A 25032-nucleotide genomic window follows, 5' to 3' on the forward strand; every position below is an offset into this window, starting at 1 on the left:
AATTATATCAGGAGAAAAATTCAATTCTACTAATTTCTTTTTATTTTAGAAAGCAGTAAAGTCAAATAAATGTAATTTTTATTATCATTATATTTAATATTAGGCTAAAAACAAAAAGATTAGCAACATTGGAATGGTATTATTACAGGACAATGATATTAAGGTAAAATTCGCATAACATGAAATTTCACCTGTGATAAAAATTAAGTTAGTATGCAATGCATTAAAACATTGAATGTCTTTTTCCCAGTTAAAACTAAAGTGATTTGGAATTTGTCATATTCGATGACTGAAAAATGGTTAACCCCTTATGTTGGAATACTAGTTATGAGGACACGATTTCCTCAACGCCACGTAAGTCTTCTAAATCCTTTGCATTCAGAAATTTTCTTTTTTTTTCAGAAATATTCTCACCTGATAAATTCCACAATAAATTACACATCAAATGTGAAAATTATGTGATAACAACAACTCAAGCAGTCAACCAACAGCTATCGTAATCATTTCAATTAGTTTATATCACATTTCACTATACAAGTTATCAATTTTTTTAGTTAAAGTCAAAAAGGATGAATTTCTCCTGTAACTACTCTTTCGCATCATCATCAAAATATTGAAATATATATGCGCCTCTAAAAAAGCAATATAAGTATCACTTACTTCCATAAGTTCATTTATTTCAAGATGATATAAATAATAGCAAATTCTAAGATAAATTAAAAAAAAAAGTATTTGCAACGTCATTATCTTTTTCTGTCTTTTAATTTATAGAATTAATTAGTGTGCTTTCTGAACAAATAATGTAATAATATATAACATAATATATAAAATAGTGCAATAATAATATAACAAACGGAAATTGTTTCATTCTTATATAATTCGGTTCTCAAACATTGAGCTGATGGCAGGAGGTATTAAGTGAAATGGATTAAAGGGTTGCAACCCATGAGGCAATGGCGATCCTGAAGAACCGGTGAATGTAACAGCAAGAGGACGATAACTCAAGCAAACCGGTAGTAACGATAGAACTACGTTACAGCCCCAGGGAGAAAAAACTTTTGATTTACTTCTGCGCAACGTTTGGTCATGTGCCCGTGTCCCATATATACGGTAAAGGACTGTTAACCCACTTCTGGACGAGCTACAACGCGATACAGTCTGTATCGATCAGTCGATCACGTTCCTCTTTTCGCGTCTAGATAACCGACCAGTACCTCTTTCGTCGCTAGAAATGTCCGCCAAGGTAGGCTCCCTCTCAATACTCGTTTCTCCGCACCTTCTAACACTACCTTCTGTACCTGTTCCCCTATGTCCCCTGTGGGAGTGGTACTCGAACCAGGCGACCTCGACGATTCCTCCGTAATGCCAATAAGGAATGCCGGCAAGCACGCATTCTTGTCGACAGAAAATGTCGTGATCCGCCTGACCTGGTGGAAAAAAGCCTCGATTAAATCGAGACGGAAGAGAGGCGCAGAGATTGTACAAACGACCGAGTATGTGCATTTATGTAACCTGTACGTTTCCGCGATTGGGGAAGAGGGGAACATGCAACAATCGCATTTCTTTTATAGGATGTTCACTGATTGAGAACGGGAAAATAGAAGTCTTGTTTACTTGTTTTTATTAATTTCCTTTTTTTTTTACAACGTCCGTCTTTGCTATCTGGGTCGCAGGTAACGTAATTATTTCGGCCGGATTCATGAACAATGCGATCCATTTATTACTCCCTTTTTTAATCCTTTACCATGTTGCCTTTTCTACTTCCCTTTTTCTTTTTCCTTTTTGGTTAGTTGGTATGACAGTACTAGGTAGGTATTCTTATAAGTTTTGGAGAGGGAATACAGAATGTAATAATCACTGTGATAATTTCGTAAATAATATTAATATTTTGATGCGTTAACTGATAACATTTCTAAAAAGATGATCTTCTTCTCCCTTTTACTGTTTTGTGCGATATTCGCAATTATTCGGAAAGTTTATAAGAAAATTTAAGAAAAATTTAAGTACAATGTATTTTAATAACAATCGTACACCTTTATGTCTTTTTTCAAATTCTTGAAATTTTCTGAAAATGAATTTCGTCAAGTAGTTTTTGAAGACCATTGAAGTTTCAAATTGTTTCATATTAAAAAGTTCTAGAATGATCAGAATAAATGATAGCGAGTTGCACAATATATGATAATAAGTTGCACAGTTAAAGAAGAACAGATTTTGCAAGCTTTTTGTCGATACATTAAATCTAGTATAATCACGTTTTTTATTATTTCGGGTGCTTTTGTTTAGTTTCTATACTTACTGTACAACTAGGCGTTGACACCGATTGAAAATAAGTACAATTTCCATTCCTCTCGAGAAATTTGTAATAATCTTCACTTAATCTCAAGAAATACACAACGAAATACTTATATCAGTCATTAAAAACATTGTGAACTATCTGAACAATTTAATACTTACATATCCATGCCGCCAGTCACAAACATTAGAGCATTTGTTGATAATTAGGATAAATTGGATGCTTTTTGCTGTTTACATTTCCAAATGTAATTTGGAAATTATTAATAAACATTGCGTATTTGTATATATTTGTATTTGAGTATATAAAATATTCAAAATATAATAGCGCTTCTTATAGTAGCTAGTAGGTAACACAATTTTCCACCTATTGTAGGTCTCCTTTTTTAATTGTATTCATAGAAATATGAATTTGCATAAATATCTGGATTCTATCTATTATCAATTTGTAATTTTCGTCACATTATATGTGTCTCATATTGTCGTAATATAATATATTGTAAGAAAAACTTATTATCGTTTCTTAACAAATGTAATGAGTAGAAGTAAACTTCATTTCTTTCTAAACATAGTAATCACAATCATCTAAAAAAATACTGGGTATATTGGTGCGTTCAGCATATTGCATATAACTTTTTAAAGAACTGCAACCAAAAAATTTCAAACTATCGATAATGCTTTTTGTCTATACAAATACTATAATCTATTGTAATTATGTGCTGTTTATCTATACAAATATTATAGAAACTTCTACAGTTAAAGCAAACCTCGCTTGATGTTTCAAATACTTAATAGAGGAAAAGTCTTAATACATATATTTACACGGTACAAATATTTTTGTATTTTATTCACGGTAAATATTCAAGGCAATGTTAAAGAGAGTAAAAAGAGCATAAGAAAGGAGGGCATAAAAAGGGAAATGGAAGATGTGAACGTAGTAGTATGAATAGTGATAAAAATCGGTGGATAAATAATAAAGGGGAAAGGAGAAAAAAATATGAATTAAGAAAGAAATAAAAGGTGAAAAAAGAATTGAAAGGAGAAATTGAGGCGATGAATATATTGACAAATGCATATTGTGTAGAACAGGCACTGATAGAAGTTCGTAAATACAAGAAAAAGGATATATGTACGTGTATTAAAATAAGAGGCAGACTAAAAAGGAAGAAAGGGGATGAAATATGATATATATAAAAAAAGAAACAACCAGGAAGAACATGGTATGGAAAAAATGGTAGAAAAACAGTACAAGAATAAATAAAAAAAAAAAAATCGTCAAGATAAAACTCTGCATGTAAAGAAACATTTTGTTTTTCTTTATTTTATCAAGATTTTGGTAAGAACATGGTAATTCTTTTTGATCAAATTCCTTGCTTTAGACGACGATCTTTTTCATTGATCTCCTTATTAAGACAAACTCAATGGTGATTGTAAATATAAATACACGAGAAACCTGTAATACAAAATAACCATTATGTTAGAGTAAGATATGAAGGATTCAGGATGATATGAATTAGTTCATTATAATATCGTGGATATGATTTCTTGAGAGTAAATTATAGAATTTCGTTATTCGATTAGTCGATCTAATTTGATGTATAACATAACTTTCTTATATTGTATTTGTGTAAACTCTGCATTCAATTGAAATTATTAAATGTTTTAATAATTTAAGTTGAAGTTTGAAAAACATTATATATTTAATGTACATAGATTGGTGGTGATATTCAACTTCCACTAACATTGTACACGTGAAGATAGCTGCAGGGATCTGTTTTCATTCTGTAACACGATTTCAACTTGCATCCCTTTGTATTTTGTAAATTAAAACTTTCTAATTTTTTTGCAAACTAAAAGGAATAAAGTTATAAAATGTATCTGTTTCAGCAATAACGATCGAGAGTTAATGTTTATATTTTGTACATGAAATTGAAAGTTTTCCAAGTGTTTGTATAATATCAGGATATTTTACTTTGTGTGTGGCTATTACTTTTATTTAATTTGAATCACACATTATTGAACCATATAATAATAAAAGACATTCTCAAATACTATATTATGTTGTCAAGAGAAAATAGAAAATTGAGTACAATTATTTATAAAAAAATTCAATCAAGTTTATATTACATATGAAAAATATATTACAATAATAAATACCTTATGGAAATCCATTATACGATTCAGAAGCACAAAAGTACTTTCCATGATTTAAAATAAAATTGTTTGTTATAGTGGCACAATTATCTATTACCTGGAACTTTAAAAAATTGTAGGACCTAAATGATTTAAGAAGTAGCAATGAAAAAATATTAGAGAAATCCTTGAAATTTTTTTTCATAATCAAGATATTAGAAAAAGAAATTTAACAATATAAATTGTCTGAAAAAAAGATAGTTACAAAACAGAATATTACTAATACAAATGTTTACTATTAGTAATAGGCAATATTTATCGTTAATCCTCTCAGGTCTGAATCTTATTTAGACTATAAGGAAAACTGCAGTTTTAAATAAATTTTCTTTTTTGCCCAAAAATTAAAGGCTGTCGTCGCGAGACTAAAGGTGAGATCTTCTGTGCGTGTCCAACGCGCCTGTCGCGTCAGACGCAACCTTATACCCGAATTACCCCACATGTGGCCAAAAGAACCGCATGATTCTCCATTGTGATGGTACAAAGTACAAATGCGGAGTAAGACTGCGTTTGACGTAGATTCACGCGTCGGACACACGTAGGAAATCAAGCCTTTAACGGTTCGTCTGCGTAAAGTATCTCAAGTATCGTCGCGACGTCTCCAACACGGAGGGAAATAATGGAGAATCGGAGGGCGACAACGCTCGTTCTTGCGAGGGGCAACCGGGCTTGTGGAGTTGCTTAATCGAGCGTGCGTTTTCAATGAATTATTCAAGATTGAGTGTCTAATAGTTGTCACGGCAGGCCGTGTTTAAGGAGGCGTTTATTCTCATTATCCAATCCGCGTTCACGCCTTTTCGTTTACGTCTAAACCTACACGTGTTCACACGTCCTATGTTTTTCTTCTTCTCTCTCCCTTCCTTTCTTTCTATCAGCGTCACCCTTCCTTTAATTCATGCGACTTCTATCATGCGACTAATACGATGTTGTCCTTCGGTTCGATATGGTTCTATTCACGGAGGGGACCATGATACTCGTTGAACGACTCAAAGTTTTATCATTAATGCGTGTATACAACTGAATTACCAATATAATCGATCTTCCTCACAGGAAATTGAAGTTTCACTCGGATTTGTGAAAGGTTTCGGTATTTTTTAGTAGTCCTTTAATATTGTAGTGCCTTATGTCTACTCGTATTTTGTACTGGATTTGTCTTATATAATTTCCTATATCGCACACTGCGAAAAAAGTTTTGGTAATAAATACGTGTGGTACATTATTTTCTTTCTTATCTTATATAAGTATCTTGATGATTTATTATCAGAATTCTTCTATAAAATACGTACATATGAGCAGTAAAATTGAACAATTTCTTATAGTTGAATCATGTATTTATGTCATTACTATGTCTCATATTAAATTATTAAATATTACTATCAACCATAAGTTTTTGTTCAAAATTAAAACAAAACTTAACATGTTATATGTTACAACCTAATGGTATTATGATAGTTCCCCAATGATATTATGATAGATTAATCTAATATTATTATCTGTTTTCGAATGTTCTTGGAAAAAGCGTCAAAATTTGACTAAAAATCTACGAGCATACACTTTCCCATGTTTCTTCAATTTAGGATATTTGAGTACATCTCACCCAAATCCTTAAACGATCATTACTCAAGTGTAATATTATAAAAAACAATCTATATGATGACTTATTGTTCAATGTAAATTAACGGGTTCTATAAAAATATTTATCATGAAGTCCACAACTTTACGAGTTAACTAAATGTAATTCTTCAGTAATACATATAACAATTATATGTAACGTATTGAATATATTGTTTAAATATTTCGTCCACTCTCATCAGTCTCTATATCTGTATAAAATGTTACTATGTGTGTTCTAAGACTTTCCAGTACAACTCCACTTTGACCATATTTCTCCCATTAAGATCGACAATAATTTCAGTAGCACCGATTCGATTCATATAAAATCACGAATAATCGACTAACAAGTAATCTCGATGTCGCGTCGTCGCGCGAAAGGAGGCCATTAAACTTTCATTAGTCACGTTGTTTACGATCAGTACTATTTAGCGGATCGCGGAGTAACATTAATCGGCTAGCGCCTAACTATATTTATGCTGGCTTTCGCTATACTTAGGCAGTCAGAATTTGTATTGTACGCACTGGTATACATGCGCTACGGACACCGACTGAGTTACATGAATAGCGTATTGCGAAAATAAAGCAAGCACAGTTATAATTGCAATAATCAGCAGCGAATAATATTATTAGCCGCGGTTGGAGACCGCTATACTCTGATGCACGATCGCCTCTTTAAAATATTGCCGCTGGAACGACCCCGCTAAACTTATTACCCCGAAACAAGCGGCAATTTTAACCGCGATTCCAGTAGAAATTGCACCCCCATATTGCGTCGATTGTTATTATTGAAAGAAACGCCAGCTATGCTTTATATTATATTACTCTTGTAATTAGATTGCTGTATGCGAATGCATTCTTCGAAATGAAACGGTGGTATATTAGTCGCATATTGATCATTAGGTAAGAAATTATCCTTCTTCCTACAGTGTTGACACTTTTCGACAACATATGAGTTTCGAAACTCATTTATATGTCCGTAAAATGATATATGTAGTAGGTACCATATAGACGAATACGTAGATAACAGCAATAACAGGACGCAAATCGTTTTATAATACAAACACGAGCAAAAACAGAAATTTCATATCTTGAAACTTGTAGTTAATACACGGTTACCTGACGGATTTTCAAACTTAATTTTTTCGAAAACGGAGCCTTAATTGAAAAAATGTTATTCGTCTTTTTCGACTTATGTTTCATGTAGAATCACCATTTGGCCGATTACACCATAATTTTGGAAACATTATATATAGCACAATAAATTTCTCACTATTATTAGACACAATGTTCAGCAATTAGTATAACAATATGCGTATGAATGATGTATATGGCTGACAGATAAATATATATAAGTGTATGTATATTAAGCTCAAAAATGCTAAATGCTGGAAGAAAACGACTTTTTAAATGGGGATATATGTGTATTGGTTTGGGTTAGATAAATTAGGGCCGTCGGAAGCCAGTTGAAAACACTGTCGCAAACACTACCTAATAGTACCGAAGGTCTATTATATATAGAGACCTTCGTATATGTATCTTCGGAACGCATGATTTCCCGAAACTAAAATTTTATATTTTATGTCTATTATCCCATTCAATGATATACACCAAATTTCGTCGTGATCAGCCACCGGCGTCATTAATAAGGAATAATAACCATATTTGTTAGGTTTCATACAAACTTGTTATTAAATTTTTCGGTACTGGTTGGTAAATCGCATAGGACAGTAAATAATATTGTTTAAACGTAATTAATAATTTGTGTACATTAAGTGATAGTAAGTATATACATTTCAAAGTTCAATAAGGTAAAAAGGATAATAATGTAATAGTATGCCATTCCGTAATTATTCAGTAATTTAGTATTATTTAATGACACGTGGTAATCAAATGACGAAGAAAATCCTGCGAGTTCAAATACTTTGACTTATACTTATTACCACATCAGTTAATGACGAGATTATCCCAGCTCTTATAACTTTATGTACCAAAATGTACTTTGTTTATATACTTAAGTTAATATCTTCATTTAAAGAAGATTCATTATCTTAATAGTAACATAGCAGAACACTTATTTGAAGAAAGAATATTACATATAAGCTTTTATTCGCTTCCTTAACGTGCTCTACCAAACCTTTTTATCAAGACATTCCAAATATTAAATCATTATAAGGATAACGTCTTGATAGTATAGCTGAAATACAAGTTTGCGCTCTGGTCTGATTTCACTTTAACTTTAATATAGTTTTTTTGATTAATTTCTATATTATAATAAAATTAAAAAATTATAATACTACAACAGAACATTATTCAATGTCATTAAACTTAAATGTATTCCACATATTTATATTTTTGAAAGCTTCTTTCACTTACCTGTTATCATACCGCGGTATTCTGCTAATCATTAAGGGGATGACAAATAATTTGTTTACAGTTACTATTTCATACTTTTCATATCAGAACAAGAAACTGTAATTAATTATAATCATTTTCATCACGAAACAAATCCTTTTGAAATACTGTAATTATAGAGAATTTTATCCTATATTCCAGATTAGAGAAATTCTAAATGAGAACCAAAAGCAGTTTCCTTTCTGACAAAAACACAATGTTATATATATAATAATACCTAATTCCACAGTATTTTCAGTTTTCATTATCGTCATTATTAACCATATACGTACGTGGAGTTGATGCGACGTGACGTTAAAACCTACCTAAAAAAGTTACAATTTTCCTTCTTAAACAGCAAAGAAAATTCTAACTATATAGGGTTAAGAACCTTGCAATAAAATCAATTTTTCTTGCCGAAAATTAACCGAGTTCCTCATTAAACTACCGACTGAAATATATAAATAGCTTTCAAAATACAGAGGAGCAGTTTCCGGAACAAGGAGGGAAAATGCGATATCCTTTCGTGGAAGGAACTGAGAACCAATTAATCCGTCCTTCGTGAAATCGACGGGACGGTTGCAATAAATTCGTGCCACGATCCCACGATTCGACCCCCGTCGAAGATAAAGTATGTCATCGTCGGCGATGCGAGTCGTACGCGCCGATAGTCGTCGGGAAAGTTCTCGTTTTCGTGCGGATACGACCGGTCACCGAATATATAGGAGTGACGTGGCGCCGAGATGCGTGTAAGAAGGGTGATACGAAATATCGTCGACCACGTTTCGTGCCTCTTGCCATGCTACCCGATACACATTGGCCTACTTTTCGAATCGAGGGAACCAAGACCGAGAACACATTCAGGGAACAGAAACGCATGCAAAAGTGAACTTCCATAGATGTTCGTCACGGTATTTAAATGCCTCGTCAAATCAGATTGGACGTTATTGAGATGATTGATCGACGAATCGAACTAATCGTCATTGCTTCTTGCAGATGATATTGAAATGTTGTGAGATTATGGAATAAAGGAAATAGTAATTTGAGTATTCAATGACATTCCATGTGTTTTTGTAAAAGAACTTTAAGCTTTATATCTTACTTTACTAGCTGACACAAAAGTGTTTGAACACTTAAAAAACGTTTCGTGTATGTTATAGAAAACGTTTCAAGATTTCATTAGCACGGTAATGAGACATGACTGTCATGTATGTTGGTGAAGTGTAAAACGAACTTAAAAACGTATATAGGAGATACAAGATATTTGTTGTAAACATATTGAAAAAATAAAAAACAAGTGTAGGTGCAGCATGAATAATCACTTTAAACATATAAATGCTAAATATGGTCTTACTGAATGTGGGAAATTATTAGTATAATAGTTATATAATTAGCTGCTTAAATACTTATATAATCTCTGCAAAATCTATATATATGTGTATAAAATATACATATTTTCTAAATATATTCGAATACATCATCAACTCTATTACAAATAATTTATCACTCTCTTCCGCTTTATGTAACCATCAGAGTAGAAATTAAGTTTACCTACGTAAATATTATGTAATTATGCCTAATACTTATTTTAAGATCACACATATAAGTTCTTTTACTTCCGAAGACTATTTACATCCGAAACTAAAATTACAACTACTATCAGAATATTAATAAAACTACTAATAAAATGTAGTACTATAGCGATATCGAAATAGATATGTGATATTGAAAATCTTCGTCACAATTACTTCCAAATTAAAAAAATCTTACTATCACAAAATTCGAACGTTAATGGTTATTGATCACTGTTATTAACAAAACATAACAATGTAGCTCAAAATCTTGATTACAATTACTGGTTTTACAACATTTACTGGTTCTCAATGATTACTCACAAATAAGTCGTATGCTAATACTCCATAGATTTGTCCTATACTTGGACTTGTTGTTTGAGTGAAGAACTGTTTTGGATGGCATTGATTGCTTGCAAACAACAATTCGTTATCTTATATTCAAATTATTACGCCCAATTCTGGCGTAGAAATATGATTTTTTACGTTGTAGGTATTATATATTTTTAGACTGTAAAGTGTACTTGAACGCCGAGGTCGAAAGATGACAGAGGAAGAGATTTTCAGTCTGTGGGACTCGGTATTTTTGTGAGTCTCTGAAGTCTGTATCGATATTAGAAAAACCGCGATTATTGCATGTCGAATTCCGGAATCCTATTCCGGACTATGAACTTCTGATAAAATTGTCGTAACTAAATTAGGAAACGTGAAAGTGAAAATTATGCAAACATGGCACGTTAAATAAGGTCGATATTGAATACATGTCGAAAATACTTCTGAAATGTTCTATTATAATATTCTTCGTCGTTTTAAAAATAAAAGTTATTTTTATTATCCACTCTTAAGATTACATAATGTTCCTAAATTTAATGAAAACTGTTTTGGTAAAACGAGTAACATCTTGTTGGGAAGCTTCTTGTCAACACGATAAGTGATGCTTCAGAATTAATTAAGTATTTCCTTATATATAAACCTATCGAATAATCTTATATTAAATGTAACGAATAATTTGAAGCATAATAATTATAACGAATAATTTGTCTTTAACGATATAAATTAAGTTGCTAAGTATTATGGTTATGAAGTAATTACGTAAGTTAATATCGTCTGCTCCCTCCCTATTACATTTATACAAAATAAATAAATATAATGTACCAAACTAAGGCGATAAGAAAATGACACAATCTTATTTTATAAGTTTAGTTATATAGTAATTGTATAAGTTATTGATACATTTTAATGAAGTAGTAAATATAAAATATCAAGCTGAGGTAGTACAAATGGTACCATCTCCTTTTTTCGCGTAAAAATGTAGAATTTTGTTTACTAGTAAAGTACTCTGTTCAATAATAGTAATACGAGCATTGATGATGTATCCCGCGTCTACTCGAATTTAATGCTACACTGAGCGAAGCTACAACACTGTATAATTAAAAAGAGGAAATACGAAACAGTTGTACTTTTAAATTTGACCCTCTAAATGTGAAACTTTAATTCGACACATATGTACAATGGCATCGCATTCGCTTCAATATTTTCACAATTGCAAATCGCAATATTGACTAACATACCTTGAAACCTGTATATATTTTAATGTACAAATATTATATTATACATATAAATATATGTATAAATGTGTATATCGATAAGTAATAAATAATGCAGGGAATTATTTAAATTTTATATTTAAAAAGTTACATTGCAAATTTTTTAAATAACCTTTTGAATATCTTTTAAATAATTCATTATAAGAACTACTACTAAAAATACGAAGCTATCTACACACGTAGGGCGTCCCACTTAAATTGAACATTTAAATTCTATTTCATTTATTATTGAAGATAAGGAAAGATAATTAAAAGAAATATTTCCAGGCAGATCTTATATATTCTTGTATGGAAATACGTTCAAGAATAATACCTGATGTGTTAATTTTTCAAATCTTGTGTAGTTCAACGTATAGGTATAAAAGGTCAGAAATGTGGTTCTATTAAAGAAATATACATCTACAGATGATTCAAGCATTTACTGCAAATGAATCTAGTTAATATTTTCCTTGTAAAAATACTAACCTTTTCAATGTACAATTACTTCACTACGATTGAGTATAGATATAGCTATGTGGTATATTTAGGTGGAAATGTTCGAGGTTGTTTTATTTCTACATGAACATTGCTTTCGGAGAATTCCATAGAATCCAGTTATAAGATATAAACGCACTCGTACATTTGATACGAAGAGAGAATAATAAAATTCATAAAAATAAACAAAGTTTTGAATCGGTAAATAATTAAATTAAGTTTCGAAAAAAATAGTAGCTTATGAAATCAGATTTCACTTATATTAAATTAAGTTCTCAAAATTGTGGGTACTCGTGAAAAGAAATTCTGTTAATGCTTTAATATCAAAAATCTAGGTAAAATTTATTTTTAATTTTCGGTATTAATTTTCGATATAATTATTATTAATCTTCGGTAATTTCGGGCGCATACTTCTAAAACCTTTATATCGATATCATATACTGTATAGAGATATTATAAGTAATAGTATAATCATTATAAAATAGAAAAAAGATGCTGTGCAAATAACAAATCATTCTTCAACTCATTCTGGAAATTGAGAATTACGTGAAAAATACATCAACGTTATCTACGTGTACCACTTCTAACAGAGAAACAAGCAATAAAAAGATTTTGATTTTTGATTAAATGATCGAATCGTTTATCATTGAACTTATCTCCGAATGATTTTGTCATTTAGTAGTAATAGTGATCGACTTCACTAAAAGTACATACTCACAAAATGATCATGTCTCATAACGATATTTTATACTTATGCCTCAGACCTTGATCATACAGAGAGCTGCGAGCGGCAGAGCTGTCACCGCATCACTGCGTTGCTGCTCAATTGCTGTATGGCTTATTTCATGTAATTCCATGAGTTTTATTTATTTTCTGCCGCTGTGTCGTCACTTGTTTGCCCGCTCTTGCCGTTCGTCGCTGTCTGTATGATCAAAGCCTTAAAAGCTCTGTGTACACTAGATTACAAGTATTGATGGGATATAATATTCCAAATCAGGTTGCAAGATATCTTCGAATCTCATAACTGTATTGACAAAATATATAAGTTAACTAGATTATAAATAATTTGAACATACGCATTTCAAGTTCTTTTAAATTGATTTTTAATATTAAATTTTTTATATTATCTATTGCAATATAGGGTAAGATTATTTTTGTACATATTAACGGCGAAACTTCCGTAATCGTCCGTGCTCTGATTCGGCTGAAATGCTGATCATAGAATCTTTGTAGATAAACGAAGGTTTAAAAGAAGGATTTTTGTCGATTCAGGAGTTAAGATACTTATTCCTTTTTCCTAAATTTAACCCAATCTTATTCTTGTATCGACATAAATCATCTCTTTCTTATATTTTACTCACCATTTTTCATTTGGAATTAATTGCATTTTTCTGCATTCTCTTGTATTCCATTCCACAATAATTCTGAAATGTTCTGTGATCTCTCAATATTCTGGAAAGAGATAATAAATATATATGATCCAACATTTTAGAAATACAAGTTGCGAAATACACGTTTGTACTCAGTACTCGTTATCGGCCAACTAACTCTAAATTACGAACTAAAAGTAACCACGAGCAATGTAAACAACACGTAATGTAAACATCATGTGCCGTGACATACATCAGAAAAAATATCATCACGTCGATATGTATAAGAAAAACAAAATGATATTAAAGAAATGTCTTTGTGGGACGCCAAAAATCTTTCTCCTACAGCGTTTTTGTTTAAAAGAAATATTTTTTCAAAATTTAACAGCCATATTAACCATAGTAACGAACACAAAACTGAAAAATAAAAATAGAAAAGTAAAAAATATTCTTTTTCTATGATACAGAAGGTATTATTTATATTCAGGTTTTAGTTGACTATTTACCAATACTTGTCATGATATTAATTGCTATTAACATTAATGTTCTAAATTTGATATTAATAATGCACCGGAATTCTCTCATACTAATATTATAAATACTAAATATTACATATAAGTATTTATTTACATAAATGTTCGTAAGTCTTTTCAAATCTAATTATACATATGAGCATAACTTTAGCGTCAGTCAAGTCTTACTATTATAAAAGGGCTTTAGAAATGATTCCAGATAGCAATAGGAGATATATATGGTATATGAGATAATAATGGTCGAGAAGATTCGTTTCGTATGTCGAAATATAAATTACATCGTAATACCTGTTCCATTTCTTGAGTGGACTTTGTACAGAAGGTAATAAAAACCCTGTTCTCCATCGTATGTATCTTGGAACATAATAATTTTCATGCTCCATTCGTTTGTTCAAGAAATATTGAATTATTTAATATTAGTAGCTCTATCATGTATTCTAATCATTTTACAAATACCGTTTTGTACAGAGTAATTTATATTATTTGCATATATGTACATAAAAAGTGAAATAACAGAAAAAGTAATTAATATCAGTTTTTAAAACAGTTGCACGAATATCGTATGAGAATTCTATCCAAAAAGGGTTTGCTAAATTTAAAATGAGATCTCAATAAATTCCAAATAACATAGTTTGAATAGCACTTATACAAACTATTTCGTTACAAAACATCAAAATACTAATCCTGAGATAACAATATAGCTTGAAATCAACATTAATACATCTCTCTCGTACTATTTTCGAACGTTTCGAATACGTCTCACTATTGCTTATAACGTGTTTTCAAGCACTGCTGAAACTCATGTATGCACAAAGCACGTTTAACACTTCCACTGTTTATCAAATTTCCATTATTTATGATACCTGTTAACAACTCATTTTCATCAAAAATCTATTTCCATATTATGTGCATTTATACATATACTTTGTTTATCTATTATTACAAAAACTTTTTCCAAATTTCGTGATTTTCAATTTAAGTAAGTATAAAAAACTGAGTCATAAACATAAATAAGTAAGGTAACATAAGTAAGTAAGTTAAATAAGTAATTTCGAAGTATTATCAGTACAGAATATAATCAAACATATCGTACAAAAATAAGTAAAAAATATGCAATAATATTTTTTCATTCAAGGTTCATTTCTAAGAAGATTGACTTTGAACGTTCACTACATAAGATAAGACTTGCTTGCTTGTATTTTTGTGAACCTGATCACGTACATTGCAATAATCGAAAAATGTATATAAAAACAATAATTATCATAGTGTTACTTGACAACCTGTATATTTTATAATAGCTACGTACGTAAATTAATTATGTACGCAGCGAGTAATCGAAATCGATCTTGCCTAAAACTATGCTTTAAGTAAACAAATTTCATTTTCTCTTTTTACACTACTAGTTTATGTAAAGAATCATATTTTGTCTTTTCTAAATGAATTATATAATATATAAATACATGCATATTCAAGTCAGTATAACTCAAACTTAAATTGACTCCCTCAAAAATTCTTCTATTTTAAGTCTTTTCTATAATTCTGATGTACTTTTGCATAAGGTTTCCTATCAACTTGTACAATATGTTTATTTCATACAGGAATCAATCAAACATTTTATATGCTGTAAAAGAAAAACGAAGTTTAATTATTATTCCAACCACGTTAGTTAAAATTATATATTTATTATGTTATTTATATATATTATATATACAATATATAATATCTATATTATTTATTACATATACTATATTATTTAAAATTTCATTATTATGATATCTAAGCCTCGAAAGTTTAATCACATAATTTAAATTTAACCATGAATTATTGGAAAAACTCTGTTTAAAACTTCACGAGTTCTATTTTTTACGTGTCACATATCTTAAGAGTAAATGCGACTTGACTCCAAGACGTATGTGAAAAACGTGTTAACGATCAATCTATCATCTCTAGTCAAATAGTTTGTACTCGCTTTAATACGTATGAAAATTGACTTACGCATCTGCGAAGTTCGCCTTGACTGACGAAGATGATAGAGTGGTCGTGTTACATAATCAAAGTGCGTAGACCAGGTCACTGTGCACGATATCTACTCAATGTCCTCCCGTGATCAGCCAATCGGGAGAAGATGTGTACCGCGAGATCAGATTTTTGTCTTATTGCTTTATCGAAGGATACGAATTTTATCGATACTGCCTATCTAATAATCTGCCCAGTTTTATCTAATTTATTGTGTGTTTTTGTAGCGCGACAATATCCCGCAAAAGTAAAACAGACTAGGACTCGAAAGTCATGTTCTTCATCTCTATGTCTGAGATTCTTCTTCTAGGAAGATATTTCTTGGCTATCTGTACATTATACGCGCGCATACTAACAAACAATTCAAAAATGGTGAGAACAGCGAAATTACTGGTATTATTTATGTCACACTATTTTTATTCGAAAGCGGTGATGCGAGGACTATATCTTTCTTTAAAAAAGGATTCTTCTAGCCATTTTATATAACATATTATTTTTTAACAACTTTGTTAGAACGGCTTTTCTATATTTAATAAAAAGTAATTTTTACAGTGGCTTACTATAGAGAGATTACGTGTTACAACACTCAAGTTTGAAGATGAATATTTCCATTTCGGTAAGGCTAAACTCTGAAAATTAAATCATTTATAGGTAATATGCTAAATAACGTATTATGGAAATTTCAAAGAAGTTGTAAGAAAGTCAATTTACGCTACAAATAACTTAAAGTATCGAAATTGCGAAAACGATCATCGAATCTTCGAGAATGTTGATTAATTATGTATACATTTCGCCGCATCCACCGAAACCGAATGAATTATTTGTAAATATGTATTTTTAGATCTCACTTCTTTGCTTATTTATTATTTCTGGACTTCGTTAATTTTTACAGCAGATTAATTTTAAATTCCAGTGTAATTTCAGTTAACAGACAGATTACTTATTATTCTCAATCTATCACTTCTCATTTTTCTGAATAAATCATAAGTTCAAATAACGTAACAGAACTATGATTCGATTTAAAGAATTATTGAAAATCACTTCCTAATAACACTAGCAAATACATCTATTTATAAATAAGTACAAGTAATAAATGAAGTTTTAAAAAATTATTAAATGGCAATTAGGGTATTAAATATGTTCTAAAATTATAATATACGTTATACATTCTAAAGTTTGTAATTATTCTAAAAAATAATAATGTAATATAGCTCAATTGATAAAAAATAAAACAATAAATAAAGGCAATGCATACATCATATTATATAAAATTAACAATATTATTTATTTAATTGATAAAAAGAATACAGAATAAGGGAGAACATGAGAAATTACTTTTACAGTGTATTATGTATATTGTAACAACGCACGCAGAATTAGTTTTGAAAGCTTGGTTGTGGCAGTTAAAGGGGTGAACAGCTGAGTATCGTTTTCGCGTTGTTGGGTAAATTAACGTCGCGACACGACGGAGGGAAACTTCTGAAATAAAATCTGTAAGGTAACGTGAAAAAGTAGTGGTCGTCCGTGGTGCGCGACGCTGAACTACCACGGTCTATTTAACACGGAAGGTACAGAAAAACGAATTACAGGAGTTTTCGAGGCGTTTTTCTTCCTTTTGCTTCTGCTACATCATGACCGTGATTATGTTTCATAAGATAAAACGTAAAAGATAAAACTCATCGATCCGGCATGTCGGAACCTCGAACAGACTACAAAATTAGAAACGCTATAAAGCAAGAAACAAGCATTTAATTTTAATGTACTTCAAATGTTTAGGAGTTAGAGCTATGAAGTTATAGAAAATACATAAAACTAAGAACAATAATGTGTATCTAAGTATGATCTAAAAATTTTTAACGCATGGTTTTGCAGAAATTTTGTCGCAACCTTACATATTCATCCAAAGGACGTTTCCATTATTCAAAATGAATCGACATTCTAGAAATTTTCACAGATCATGAACAAAAGGAAAAATCACGTTTAGCGTACAGTTTATACTTAGATCGTCGATGCAATTACGATCACGCGATGGAAAATTCGTTTATCGCAAGTGACTTATAATTAGTTGATAGTGAATTCGTATTTGTTAGATATATGCACGAGCGTTGTATTGGGAAATCGAGAATTTCGATACACCAACTAGTGGCAAAAAATTAAACTGCTGAGAGTAGATCGAGTATCCATATAATTACCAATCTTTAAATGGAAACGTAAAAAACCAGTGTTTTTAAATTTGTTTCAAATTTTAATGCTTTTAAATTAATCAGTATAATAAGAGTCATGTAATCATTTAAGCAGTTATAAAAATTTATGCAATGGAATTTTCTCTTAGAAAAAATAAAAGTAAGATATAGTAGCAGGTATTAATATATATTCAGACACCTTCTAGAACAGAATAACTTCTTTAACCCTTTCGCTTCGAGCGCCGCATATAGGCAGCGACCACGCGACGACTCCTGAATACGGCACCCCACATATCCGGCATCCAAATGATGCATATACAAGTGCTATCTCAATATAGTCAATAATAGTCAATAATATATCTTTTCGTTATTGGCAGAACATTTTCTGTTGATTTTGACATATTGGATTAATCACTTCTTCAAGTTACTCATTGTTGAAACAATATCAAACGTTTCACGCAGTGTATTTCAAACATCCAAACGGTCGTATACTGTTTCATGCTAAAAAATCTATTAAATCCATTGACAGTGAAACGGTATTTCATATACGGTTTTTACAAGAATTATTGTTATTTAAGACTTAGGAAAACGTATATACAGCAATCGCGCTCACTGTGCGTATTTCAGTGACAGTACTTCGGCGGACTGGACTGCCGAAGCGAAAGGGTTAAAGCTGGACCAAACCATTTGAGAATTTTTGAGAAATTAGGAGAATTGGCTTACTAAATGACACGTAAACATTTTTTGAAAAACTTGCAACTAATCGGAGTCGCAAAGAGAAAAGTAAAGGCCACTTTTTACAACTTTTTATCTGGGCTTGTAATGAAAATTTAAATAACATATTTTGAAGATTTATGACACGCTGAAAATTCTGTTGAAATTAGTTGATATAGAAACAAACGACAGCTATCGAAAGACGTAGATTTATTACAGTTATAGGCCGAATATCGCGGAAAACTTTTAACCGTTTGTAGCTCATAGTAAATGTTAACTGATTTTGTTGAAATCTTCGGCGTGAATATAACTGACATAAATTTATAAAACGTACTATTTAAATTTTCATTAGAGGATTAATCGATTATGATTAAAGAGTTGTAAACAGATTTTAACTATTTTCTTTACGATTCCGACTAGTTCCAAACTCCTCAAACAATTTTTTACATGTCATCCAGTAAACTAATTCGTCTAACTTCTTTAAAAAATTCAAGTCATTTAGTACAATTTTAAAAAAGTTATTTAGAACACAGCGATTGCATTACTCAATCTTCCAAGCTCTTCGATTAATATAGAACTTAGTAAATACATTAACAGCTGTTTAAGCCTCTCAACAACAGAAAGGACTGTTGTATAGAATAGCTCTGAAAGAACACTTCCTCAGTTTAAAAAATCTTAAAATAGCTTATTTAAAAGCTACTGAGTATTAGTAATTAAATAAATCAGCTGATTTGAATAAATGAACAAAAAGATCGAAGAACCTACTTTCAGTAGTTTGCCATCCTACCATCTGAGGACTAAAATCTAAGCCACGCATTTACTAAATTTGCCAATAGCATGATTAGAATTTCTAATCTCAGCGTAAAGTATGCGCAGAAACGTAGCTAATCTTGAACGTAGATAAATATATTTTTTTCTAAAGTATCTAAGAGTTCTTGGATTTCATTAACATCTTAGGTACGGTTGAATTTTGAGCGGGACTGTTTCTCTGTACGGCAGAGTTTGACACGACTTATGTATAAACGATACAGCACTGCAATAATGTTCTCTATGCAAGCACATTGGAATAAAGTTTTTGATAATTAAATTATAATTTTTCTTAAAGATATGATGCATATACTTTAACTTTAATAATTAATAACACAATTGAGTGTGACATATTTTAAAGCACAGTACGACACATAGACCCAGATCACAATTTTCACACTCATAGCGCAATAGTGTTTTCAAATTGCTCCTCGTTTTCTATTTTGAAGCGACATTTTGAGGTCGAAGGTTCTAAAAAATTATAAGGATACGGATTGGCATATTAAAAAGAGCATCTAATAATGGTATATTTATTTAAACGAAAAGCAACAATTGATACCTGACAATGGCGTACCAAAAATAAAGACTATATATTCTCTCTGTATAGTATTAACACTGTTATAAAACGTTGTGAGGGCAAAAAAGCGTGAAGCAAGACAAATGAATGAAGAATAAAAATGAATGATGAAGATGATTTAGCTCAAACGGTGAGCGAATGAGTCAGTAGAGTGAGCCACTATAGTGGCGAGTCGTAATATAAGATGGCATCCGCGAAAGCCATTACAGTGGCGAATCGTAATATAAGATGACATCCGCGAAAGCCACTATAGTGGTGCGTCGTAATATAAGATGACATCCGCGAAAGTCACTATAGTGACGTATCGTACCTAAGAGATTAATAATAATATTTAATTTTTAATATCTGAGCCACTATACACTATATAAGAAGAATAGCAAAATATGCTCGAATAATAACAGAAATAATAGCTAACTAAAAGCCAATGTCTTTATTGAACGCAATATACGCACTATAATGTACATGTTACGATAAATCATACAGCGGTCTGCGCGTGATACATATCTGTTTGTGAGCCGCGATTAGCGCGCATATCGCCAATGACACTTTCTAAACTCTAAATAATATAACGCGTACAGGATTCTTGGAGAAACTGTTCTGTTGACTTAAATTCAAATTTTCTTCCATAATGAAAATGTCTAAAATTTTTGACTGATAGTTATAGCTCCCCGTTTGATAATTGAAACAGGAAGTAATCATTGTTATAAATAGATTGGGTTGTATAATAAGCGGTATAATGATATAACGAAGACGTAAATTGGTATAGTCGTAAGCAATTTAAATGATATTGAATGATAAACTAAACTAAACTAAATCGTTTAACTAAATTGTAAAACGAGTCTTTCAGAGGCTCATACTGAGCAATTCAATTAAATTTTTATATGTTTCGCAATTTTGTTAAACATAGGTACAAAGTAACATTCAGCTCCAATCAGAAAATTATATTGCTTACAAACGAAAATCTTATGTTTTCATATTATTAAAATCCGCGATTAAGAATCTCTTTCTTTTAATTATATTGTTAAATTCTTACATTGCAGTCAACTTTAATTTTCAAATGGATGTGGAATGTTCCTCCAGTTTCCATATAAACTTTGTTCCATATAAACTTAACCCTATGATGTATGGGTAAAAATAGTGTAAAATTGTCATAAGTATAAGCAAAAAATTATAAAACTTTAATCCTATATTAAGGTAGAACAAAACAAAAATGATAAATAATTTTAATGCAAAATATACGTATTAAGTAAATATTTCCCTTGTGTAATAAATTCAATAGTATGTAGATCTGTGGTTTATGTTAACCGAGGTGAGAAACTACTTCAAAATGAAAATAAATACGTCACTAGAGAAGATTTTTACATTTTATATTTTTATTATAATTGTAATAAATATTACTATAATTATTATGATATATTTATTATTATATTATATTATATAATATTATAGGAAAATAAGAATAATGTGCCAGTAGTTTTAGCAACGGTATGATTTATTTCAGTATCATTCACAACACAAAATCAAGTATGATGCTTCGTCAGCCTATATGCACGCAGTCATCATTCGTCACTAACTTCTCTCGTCATAACAGCTCTCTTTCACGCCGACCACACTCCTTCACAACGCTGACGACACTCCTTGACAATGCTGACGACACTCTTCGACAACGCTGACAGCACTAAAGCGCCCGACAACGCCGGCAACACTCCCCGGCCACGCTGGCAACACTAAATAGCTCCACAATGCCGGCAACACTAAAGAACCCATCAATTCACTAACGTCTACCTTTTATACCCTATATCCCTGTATCCGATATACCTGGCTCGCACATGTCCCATAGTCAAGTAGACCCTCTTGCTTACACAGGGTTTTTCTCGATATTATACTATATACCCGGCACGCGTATGTCCCATGGTTAAACAGACCTTCTTAATTACTCAGGGTGTTCCCCCGATACTATAATATATCATTTGACTGTAATTATCTATTATAAATACAGTTTTATAACTGTACTATTATCATTGTATTATAATAGTAAATATATTAATTTTTTCAAAACAGATTTGATTAAACCATGAACGAAATAATATTATAGTTGAGATTATAATATATGTAGGAAAATCGTATAGTGTTAGTAGGTTTGTTAACGGTATAATTGTTACAATATCGTTTGATGCCCCGTTAATCTGTGTTTACGCAATCACTATTCGTCACTAACTAACTTCGTTACAACAGTTCTTTTTAAAATACGCTAACAACACTCCATGACAACGTTGACAACACACACTCGATATCTTCCAGACAATCCGTCCACGATACTACACTACATTCCTAGATATATTTAAGTTTGGAAAAATGTAGGCTAATCATAATTTCTAAATTGGTATATAATTCCACTTACGATAGAATTCTATTAACCAATAAATCTTTATGGGAGATAATTTATAACAATAGCAATTTTCCTAAAAGTTATTTTGGGGCGTACAGTATTATTAGTTATATGAGGGCTAATTTTAATAGAATATGCATAGATTTACATGATATTTCAATTTTCTTCTTACTCGTAAAACTGAAAAACTGTATGTGCTTGGAGGACACACTAAATAAATGTATAGTTTGGATTTTAGAAATTATGGCAGAATTTATACAAAGTTTATTTTACGTGTCAAAATTAACAATAGAAATTTGACTCTACTATATTATCTGTACCGCAAAATATTCGACTACAATGACACTTTCTAAAGATTTTTAAAATCACTGAAACCGAAAATTAGGGTCATTTTGACGAAAATAAACCCTAAAAAATTTCGATCAACCTGTTGATGTGCAACGTTCTCGTGGATTTTGACGACACCTTTTCTAAAATTTACTACTCTTAAACTGTATGGCTTACTTTGACTGAATTTGAGTCGGGAGTATTGGATTAGGTCTAGATTATCTTTTATTTTCCAGTTGCCCTACCGCCTCATCGCGAAGCGGACCGGCACAGCTGCCGATTTGGTGGTGGCTGTAGTCATGGTTATACAGCGAGCATATTTTTTCCAATATTCAGAATAAAATGTTTATCATTTAAGCATTCATCATTTATCAAAATACTAAAGTCGTTTGGATAAGTAATTCTCTGGTTATATTACATTATACACTATGCATCTTTCTCTCAACTTTTTAAATTATAGATATATTTTATACTCTACTGATATAAAATTATGTTTCATGTACATTTTCTTACAATTTTTGTTTAGCCAGTATTTAATGTCGCGCGAGAGCATGTATTATGTGCGAAATAAGACTATCGATATTATACTAATCTATCGATTAATCTGTTTTCCTTGATATACATTGTAAATCGCATATCTATTATATTGTCTAATTTGTGTATGAATAAATGCTGAACAATTAATTAGAATTCTATATTTTTTCAAAATCATATACGGTTTATATACAACATTTTTTACAATAAAATATATTATTAACTTGTAACAAAACTTGTCGTAGATGAAATTGAAACGGATAATAATGAATATATTTGTGTTACAAGAATCAAATCCAACTATCGGCTGTAATATTCGATTAACAATATGACATTGATCACGTAACGTGTATTAATAGCGTTATAGTAATGTCTCATTAATTTATACAACTTGTTATGAATTTAATGAAAATAAGTAAGTTTTGATATTTTCAGATGTAATTACAGTTGCCAAATTCATGTAGTAAATTAATTAGTTACGGACCTGTTGAGGACATGCTAACATGACAAGATAATTTGTTTCTCGCGTTTAATGTATTAATGTTACAACCACGATGACATTGATAGCGACAAATATTTAGTCATTCTCACAGCAAATTTTTAAACTGTCTAAGCATTCTATTAAGTATTAAAAATATTATTTGGAAAATGGGTAATAGAAAATTTATATTAAAAAATAGGTAATAGAGAAAATTTGTGCAAATTTATTTGTGTTTCAATTACATACAAATAAAATACAAGACGACTTTTTTCATTTGAATATTCATTTTTAAATAAATCAGTTGTATATAATTCAGTTTTAATTGCAGACCGCAATAATCCTAAGGAACTGTCATAAAACTAAGGATTTTTATTTTACTCTCAAGCCCCTTAATTGTTATAAAAGATTTTCAAATCGAGACGTTCCTTATGGTTATTGTTCAATCAGGTAAAAAATAGGAAGGTCAAGTTTTTCCCATGTTTAACAGTCATTTCCACCCGTTAGCGACCGGTAGTGCCCCCCCCCCCCCAATAATTTTCCTCTGCGACAGCGTCGTCGTTGAACTTCACTGGTTTATCATCCTTAGATCAGTCAAAAAAGTCTCTTACTGGTTTTTCATCCGTTGACCAGTTAATGTCTTGACTGGTTTTTCGTTCATTGATCAGTCATCAGTTTTAACTTACTATTCACACGTCTCTGCGAATACGTCTACACGCACCTACACGCACGCGTAACTATTTATATCTACAAAGCTGTTGAAATAAAGTATATATTACAACCTGTTACTTCAGTGTTATAATCAGTCAACTACCTCTATTATCCTAATCGAAGTAAGGGATCGACCAATTCGTAACATCGATGATCTAATCGTAACGAGAATTTACGACTCTCGTTGGCGCGATCTACCGCGAACTGTCGAACAATTTGCATACATTCGTATTTATATGAGCACAATTAAAAAA

At 30.9% G+C, this 25032-nt stretch overlaps 1 protein-coding gene across 2 annotated transcripts in view; it reads left to right on the forward strand.

The window, feature by feature from the left end:
* LOC117212934 (forkhead box protein O) overlaps positions 1-25032 on the forward strand; it is a 296038-nt gene that overhangs the window by 206749 nt on the left and 64257 nt on the right. Inside the window, exon 8 of one of the 2 annotated variants that reach the window (XR_004488560.1) lies at positions 403-556. The exons of the other annotated variant lie outside the window; for it this stretch is intronic. The gene's annotated coding sequence lies outside the window, so the exon portion shown is untranslated. Of the gene's footprint in view, positions 1-402; positions 557-25032 lie in introns of those variants that run through there. 2 annotated transcript variants of the gene reach the window in all.

This window comes from Bombus bifarius, unplaced genomic scaffold (genome assembly GCF_011952205.1).
Source record: "Bombus bifarius isolate JDL3187 unplaced genomic scaffold, Bbif_JDL3187 scf7180000008418, whole genome shotgun sequence".
Lineage (NCBI taxonomy): Eukaryota > Metazoa > Arthropoda > Insecta > Hymenoptera > Apidae > Bombus > Bombus bifarius.